The sequence below is a fragment of the Arachis ipaensis genome, chromosome B9 (genome assembly GCF_059453495.1).
Source record: "Arachis ipaensis isolate K30076 ecotype BB chromosome B9, ASM5945349v1, whole genome shotgun sequence".
In the NCBI taxonomy this organism is placed as follows: domain Eukaryota; kingdom Viridiplantae; phylum Streptophyta; class Magnoliopsida; order Fabales; family Fabaceae; genus Arachis; species Arachis ipaensis.
The window spans coordinates 14,366,642-14,375,302 of NC_142444.1; the positions used below are offsets into that span (position 1 = coordinate 14,366,642).

The window sequence follows — 8,661 nt, forward strand, 5'->3', positions numbered from 1 at the left end:
CTTTCACAACACAATCCCTATTTATAAAATTGACCTCGAATTGGATCAAATTATCATTTTGAAAATTAACCTATACAACTATTAGCCTGTCATAAAATACTACACATTCTCCGAAATGGATACTTGCGTCCACATTGTAATTTCCAATTGTCACGCACTCAAAAAAAAAAATAGGTTAAGACCATCTTCAGTAAGGAACTTATCCCATTTTCTATTTGTGGTCCACCTGTCATAAAAAGTAACTCCACACCAGCTTTTGTGTCATAAACAGTAAATAGGAACTCAAAGCATCTCTCTCTTCTCCATTAGAAGGAACTAACTTTAGTCCCTGTTGTGGTCCCACTTAATTAATTAATTAAAATACTTAAAATTAATGTAATTGATTTTTTTCAATAATATTATTTAGATTTATAAATTTAAAAATAATTCACTATTAAAAGATATTAATATTAAATAAATTCATATATAACAATAATACACAATATATAATTCGGGATTACACTAATTTGTAAAATTACTTAATACAAAGAAAAACATAATTAAGCTCTATAGTTGACGACAAACATTGTGAAATTGCCATATATGTTCAATCAAGTCCTCTTTCAATTGTCTATGTTGCTACCTATTTCGAAGTTGGGCATTTCTTTGGAGAAATTGATGGTATGGTGCAAAATCTTCTTCTCCCAGCTGAGGTTGTGATAAGCCAATTTTGACATCATCATACTCTAAACTTTGAGCAAAATTTCCTACATAAGTGTCTCTTTCATCCTCAACAATCATATTATGTAATATAATACAAGCTCTCATTATGTTGGCAAGCTTCTTCTTTTCCCAAAAGCGAGCTAGACCACGTATAATTGCAAAGCGTGCTTGCAACACTCCGAATGCTCGCTCCACATCTTTTCTTTGCCCTTCTTGGTATTGTGCAAATAACTTGCGTTTCTCTCCTTGTGGCTTTGAGATTGATTTGACAAATGTGGCCCATTCAGGATAAATACTATCTGCTAAATAGTATCCCATGGTATAATTATTATCATTAATAGTATAATTTACCTCCAGAGCACGGTCATTTAGAATATCATCGAACACTGGAGAACGATCTAACACGTTGATATTGTTATTTGAACCAGAAACTCTAAAGAATGCATGCCATATCCAAAGGTCTGAAGATGCTACAACCTCAAGTACTATGGTTGCAACCCCACAATAACCACTCATGTACATACCTTTCCACGCCTTTGGACAATTTTTCCATTGCCAATGCATGCAGTCAATGCTACCCAACATGCCAGGAAAGCCACGACCCTCTGCCATTTGTAGCAGGCGTCGTACGTCATTTGGATTTGGTTTTCGCAAGTATTCATCCTCGAACACCGAAATGACACCTTCAACAAATTTTTTCAAGCATTCGATTGTAGTGCTCTCGCCTATGCGCACATAATCATCAACAGCATCAGCTGCTACGCCATATGCTAACATCCGTATCGCAGCGGTACATTTTTGGAGTGGTGACAAGCCTTTTCTTCCAATTGCATCAACCCTCTATTGGAAATACGGATAGACGTTTGAGAGAGCGTCTACTATCCGAAGGAACACATGTCTTCTCATTCGAAATCTCTGTCGAAAAATGTCAGCATTATACACCGGTTCATCTGCAAAGTAATCTTGGAAAAGGCGATCGTGTCCTGCTTCTCAATCTCTGTTGATCCATCTACGAGGAGTTGGGATAGAGCTTCTATCGATATCTTCTTCTTCTGAATCTTCGAGTAAACACTTATCGATCCAATTATCTATGATTGTGTTATCTTGCCGTCTTCTTTTGCCATACAAAGCCTCATTAAACATATCTTCAAAATTTCTAGCCAAATCTAGAAATGTAATTTTTAGTTCTCTTTCGAGGTGAGAAACAAGAGTTGAAGTGGAGTTGCAGAGTCATTGATAGTTGATATTTATAAGTGTGTCTGCAATAAGTACTACTCCTCAACGGCTAGTTTTACAATGGCTACTTAACAACTAGTTTTGCAACAACTACTTAACGGCTAGTTCTGCAACGGCTACTTTTGCAACGGTTACTTTCATGAACAATAACAGCACAATAATATTGACTAATTTAAAAAATTACATCAGAAATAAATCAAACAAACTACATCACATACCAGTAATACGCAATAAAAATAAGAAGGGATAAGTACTTTTTTCGTCCCCAATGTCTGGTGTCAAAATCAAAATCGTCTCCGACCTTTTTTTCTTATTAAAATCATCCTCAACGTTACAAAACGTCATAAAATCGTCCTTTTCTACTTCAATTTTATTTTTTTTTCAAATTACCCTTATTAAATAATAAAAATAATTAATAAATTAAAACAAAACCTAACTGGTGCACGAAATTGTGATCTCTGGTAATGGATTCTTAGGCCAGATACTCTGATCTAGTTTTATTGTCTGTCACAACTTTGATACAACTAACCAGCAAGTGCACTGGGTCGTCCAAGTAATACCTTACGTGAGTAAGGGTCGAATCCCACGGAGATTGTTGGTATGAAGCAAGCTATGGTCATCTTGTAAATCTCAGTCAGGCGGATATAAAATAATTATGGAGTTTTCGAATAATAAATAATAAAATAGGGATAGAAATACTTATGTAAGTCATTGGTAGGAATTTCAGACAAGCGAATGGAGATGTTTTCGTTCCTCTGAACCTCTGCTTTCCTGCTATCTTCATCCAATCAGTCTTACTCCTTTCCATGGCTGGCTTTATGCAAGGGCATCACCGTTGTCAGTGGCTACATCCCCTCCTCTCAGTGAATAATATGCTCACGCACCCTGTCACGGCACGGCTATTCATCTATCGGTTCCCGATCATGCTGGAATAGGATTCACCCTCCTTTTGCGTCTGTCACTAACGCCCAGCACTCGCGAGTTTGAAGCTCGTCACAGTCATTCAATCATTGAATCCTACTCAGAATACCACAGACAAGGTTTATACCTTCCGGATTCTCTTGAATGCCGCCATCATTCTAGCTTACACCACGAAGATTCTGGTTAGGAGATCTAAGAGATACTCATTCTAGCTTATTTCATGTAGAACAGAAGTGTTTGTCAGGCACGCGTTCATAAGGGAGAATGGTAATGAGCGTCACACATAATCATCACCTTCATCACGTTCTTGGGTGCGAATGGATATCTTAGAAGCGAAATAAGAAGAATTGAATAGAAAACAGTAGTACTTTGCATTAATCTTTGAGGAACAGCAGAGCTCCACACCTTAATCTATGGAGTGTAGAAACTCTACCGTATGAAAATACATAAGTGAAGGTCCAGGCATGGCCGAGATGGCCAGCCCCCAAAACGTGATCAAAGGATCATAAGGTAATCCAAAGATGCCTAATACAATAGTAAGAGGTCCTATTTATAATAAACTAGCTACTAGGGTTTACATGAGTAAGTATTTGATGTATAAATCCACTTCCGGGGCCCACTTGGTGTGTGTTTGGGCTGAGCTTAAGTGTTGCACGTGCAGAGGCCATTTGTGGAGTTGAACGCCAGTTTCTGTGCCAATTTGGGCGTTCAACTCTGGTTTTGGATCCTTTTCTGGCGCTGGACGCCAGATTTGGGCAGAAGGCTGGCGTTGAACGCCAGTTTACATCGTCAATTCTTGGCCAAAGTATGGACTATTATATATTGTTGGAAATCCCTGGATGTCTACTTTCCAACGCAATTGGAAGCGCGCCATTTCGAGTTCTGTAGCTCCAGAAAATCCACTTTGAGTGCAGGGAGGTCAGAATCCAACAGCATCAGCAGTCCTTCTTCAACCTCTGAATCTGATTTTTGCTCAAGTCCCTCAATTTCAGCCAGAAAATACCTGAAATCACAGAAAAACACACAATCTCATAGTAAAGTCCAGAAATGTGAATTTAACATAAAAACTAATGAAAACATCCCTAAAAGTAACTAGATCCTACTAAAAACATACTAAAAACAATGCCAAAAAAGCGTATAAATTATCCGCTCATCACAACACCAAACTTAAATTGTTGCTTGTCCCCAAGCAACTTAAAATCAAATAGGATAAAAAGAAGAGAATATACTACAAATTCAAAACTATCAATGAAACAGAGCTTCAATCATATGAGCGGGACTTATAGCTTTTTGCCTCTTGAATAGTTTTGGCATCTCACTTTATCCATTGAAGTTTAGAATGATTGGCATCTTTAGGGACTTCAGATTTCGAATAGTGTTATTGACTTTCCTAGTTCAGTATGATGATTCTTGAACACAGCTTCTTTATGAGTCTTGGCCGTGGCCCTAAGCACTTTGTTTTCCAGTATTACCACCGGATACATAAATGCCACAGACACATAATTGGGTGAACCTTTTCAGATTGTGACTTAGCCTTGCTAAAGTCCCCAATTAGAGGTGTCCAGGGTTCTTAAGCACACTCTTCTTTTGCTTTGGACCTTGACTTTAACCGCTCAGTCTCAAGTTTTCACTTGACACCTACACGCCACAAGCACATGGTTAGGGACAGCTTGGTTTAGCCGCTTAGACCAGGATTTTATTCCTTTAGGCCCTCCTATCCACTGATGCTCAAAGCCTTGGGATCCTTTTTATTTGCCCTTGCCTTTTGGTTTTAAGGGTTATTGGCTTTTTCTGCTTGCTTTTTCTTTTTCTTTCTATTTTTTTTTCTATTTTTTTTGCCTCTTTTTTTTTTTTTGCAAGCTTTGTTCTTTGCTGCTTTTTCTTGCTTCAAGAATCATTTTTATGATTTTTCAGATTATCAAATAACATGTCTCCTAATCATCATTCTTTCAAGAGCCAACATATTTAACATTCTTAAACAACAACTTCAAAAGACATATGCACTGTTCAAGCATACATTCAGAAAACAAGAAGCATTGTCACCACATCAATATAATTAAGCTAAGTTCAAGGATAAATTCGAAACTCATGTACTTCTTGTTCTTTTGAATTAAAATATTTTTCATTTAAGAGAGGTGATGGATTCATAGGACATTCATATCTTTAAGACAAAGTTACTAACTACTAATGATCATGTAATGAAGACACAAACTTAGATAAGCACATAATATAGAAGACGAAAAACAGAGAAAGCAAGAACAAGGAATGAATCCACCTTAGTGATGGTGGCGTTTCCTTCTTGAGGAACCAATGATGTCCTTGAGCTCTTCTATGTCTCTTCCTTGTCTTTGTTGCTCCTCCTTCATTGCTTTTAGATCTTCTCTGATTTCATGAAGGATGATGGAGTGCTCTTGATGTTCCACCCTTAGTTGCTTCCAATAATTGTGTGGAAGAAAATGTATCCCCTGAGGTATCTCAGGGATCTCTTGATTTGCAGTCAAATGTTCTACCACTGAGCTAGAGACCCTTGATGGAAGCTTTTGTCTTCCCTTTCCTCTTTCTAGAGGTTTCTCTGGCCTTAGGTGCCATCAATGGTTATGGAAAAAACAAAAAAGCTATGCTTTTACCACACCAAACTTAGAATGTTGCTCGCCCTCAAGCAAAAGAAGAAAGAATAGAAGAATAAGAAGATATGGAGGAGATGGATGGGAGTGTGTATTCGGCCATATGGGTGGGATTGGGTGGGAGAGAGATGTTGAATTTTGAAGGTAGTGGGTGTATGGATGTGAGTGGTAAATGGAAAGTAGAAGGGATGATCATGAATGGGAAGAGAGATGATGAGGTAGGTGGGGATACTGTGGGGTCCACAGATCCTGAGGTGTCAAGGCATTTACATCCCTGCACCAATTTAGGCATGTAAAATGCCCTTGCACACAACTCTGGGCGTTCAGCGCCAGGTTGGTGCCCTTTTTGGGCGTTCAATGCCCCTTTGCTGCCATTTCTGGCGTTGAACGCCAGAACCATGCTTGTTCTGGGCGTTCAGCGCCAGGATGCTCCCATTCTGGGCGTTCAGCGCCAGAACTATGCTCTGTTCTGGCGTTTGAACGCCAGACAGATGCTCCTCCAGGGTGTGATTTTTCTTCTGCTGTTTTTGATTCCGTTTTCAATTTTTATATTTATTTTGTGACTCCACATGATCATGACCCTAAGAAAACATGAAAAACAATAAAAATAAGAGTTAGATAAACATTGGGTTGCCTCCCAACAAGCGCTTCTTTAATGTCAATAGCTTGACAGTGGGCTCTCATGGAGCCTCACAGATGTGCAGAGCTTTGTTGAAACTCTCCAACACCAAACTTAGAGTTTGGATATGGGAGTTCAACACCAAACTTAGAGTTTGGTCGTGGCCTCCCAACACCAAACTTAGAGTTTGACTGTGGGGGCTCTGGTTGACTCTGCTTGGAGAGAAGCTTTTTCTGCTTCCTCTCCATGGTTGCAGAGGGAGATCCTTGAGTATTGAATACAAGGGAGTTCTCATTCCATTGAAGGACTATTTCACCTCTGTCAACATCAATCACAGCTCTTGCTGTGGCCAGGAAAGGTCTTCCTAGGATGATGGATTCATCCTCTTCCTTTCCAGTATCCAGGACTATGAAATCAGTAGGTATGTAAAGGCCCTCAACCTTTACTAATACATCTTCTACTTGTCCATAAGCCTGTCTTCTTGAGCTGTCTGCCATCTCTAGTGAGATTTTAGCAGCTTGCACCCCATAGATTCCCAGTTTCTCTATTACAGAGAGGGGCATGAGGTTTATACCTGAACCAAGGTCACACAGAGCTTTAAAGATCATGGTGCCTATGGTACAAGGTAATATGAACTTTCCAGGATCCTGTCTCTTCTGAGGCAATGTCAGTTGATCCAGATCACTTAGTTCATTGATGAACAAGGGAGGTTCAACTTCCCAAGTATCAATGCCAAATAGTTTGGCATTCAGCTTCATGATTGCACCAAGAAACTTGGCAGTTTGCTCTTTAGTAACATCCTCATTCTCTTCAGAAGAGGAATACTCATCAGAGCTCATGAAGGGCATAAGGAGGTTCAATGGAATCTCTATGGTCTCGAAATGAGCCTCAGAGTCCTTTGGTTCCCCAGAGGGAAGCTCCTTATTGATCACTGGACATCCCTGGAGGTATTCCTCCTTGGGATTCACGTCCTCTCCTCTCCTCACAGGTTCGGCCATGGCGCTTATGTCAATGGCCTTGCACTCTCCTTTTGGATTCTCTTCTGTATTGCTTGGGAGAGTACTAGGAGGGATTTCAGTGATCCTTTTACTCAGCTGGCCCACTTGTGCTTCCAGATTTCTAATGGAAGATCTTGTTTCATTCATGAAACTTACAGTGGCCTTAGATAGATCAGAGACTAGATTTGCTAAATTAGAAGCATTTTGTTCAGAGTTCTCTATCTGTTGCTGAGTTGATGATGGAAAAGGCTTGCTATTGCTAAACCTGTTTCTTCCACCATTATTAAAGCCTTGTTGAGGCTTTTGATCCTTCCATGAGAAATTTGGATGATTTCTCCATGTTGAGTTATAGGTGTTTCCATAAGGTTCACCTAAGTAATTTACCTCTGCTATTGCAGGGTTCTCAGGATCATAAACTTCTTCAGAAGAAGAAGCCTCTTTAGTACTGTTGGATGCAGCTTGCATTCCATGCAGACTCTGTGAGATCATATTGACTTGCTGAGTCAATATTTTATTCTGAGCCAATATGGCATTCAGAGTATCAACTTCAAGAACTCCCTTCTTCATAGGCGTCCCATTACTCACAGGATTCCTTTCAGAAGTGTACATGAACTGGTTATTAGCAACCATGTCAATGAGTTCTTGAGCTTCTGCAGGCGTTTTCTTTAGGTGTATGGATCCACCTGCAGAAGTGTCCAGTGACATCTTTTATAGCTCAGATAAACCATCATAGAATATATCCAGGATGGTCCATTCTGAAAGCATGTCAGAAGGACACTTTTTGGTCAACTGTTTGTATCTTTCCCAAGCTTCATAGAGGGATTCACCTTCTTTCTGTCTGAAGGTTTGAACATCAGCTCTAATCTTGCTCAGCTTTTGAGGAGGAAAGTACTTGGCTAAGAAAGCCGTGACCAGCTTATCCCAAGAGTTCAGGCTGTCTTTAGGTTGAGAATCCAACCATAATCTAGCTCTGTCTCTTACAGCAAAAGGGAAAAGCATGAGCCTGTAGACTTCAGGAGCTACTCCATTAGTCTTAACAGTATCACATATCTGCAAGAATTCAGTTAAGAACTGAAAAGGATCTTCAGATGGAAGTCCATGAAACTTGCAGTTCTGCTGCATTAGAGAAACTAATTGAGGTTTCAGCTCAAAGTTGTTTGCTCCAATGGCAGGAATGGAGATGCTTCTTCCATGTAAATTGGAATTAGGTGCAGTAAAGTCACCAAGCATCTTCCTTACATTATTATTATTTTCGGCTGCCATCTCCTCTGCCTGTTCGAAAATTTCTGAAAGGTTATCCCTGAATTGTTGTATTTTAGCTTCTCTTAATTTTCTCTTCAGAGTCCTTTCAGGTTCTGGATCTACTTCCACAAGAATGTTTTGGTCCTTGCTCCTGCTCATATGACAAAGAAGAAGGCACAGAAAAATAATAATAATAATAGAGATCCTTTATACCATAGTATAGGGATCCCTTTGTGAGTGGAAGAAAAGAGGGGGAGACAAAGAATGTGATGTAAAGGAAGAAACACAACTGTACGAATGGAAGAGATGTGAGATGAGA

The 8,661-nt window shown here is 39.4% G+C and overlaps 1 non-coding gene and 1 pseudogene across 1 annotated transcript; one reads left to right on the top strand and one right to left on the bottom strand.

Moving 5' to 3' along the window:
* Positions 1 to 546: 546 nt before the first annotated feature.
* On the bottom strand, positions 547 to 1,845 carry LOC107615050 (uncharacterized; annotated as a pseudogene).
* Positions 1,846 to 7,860: 6,015 nt separating this feature from the next.
* LOC148543821 (small nucleolar RNA R71) lies at positions 7,861 to 7,967 on the top strand. Its single transcript, XR_015901221.1, has one exon. It is a non-coding gene; the product is annotated as a small nucleolar RNA R71 (small nucleolar RNA).
* The last annotated feature ends 694 nt before the right edge of the window (positions 7,968 to 8,661 follow it).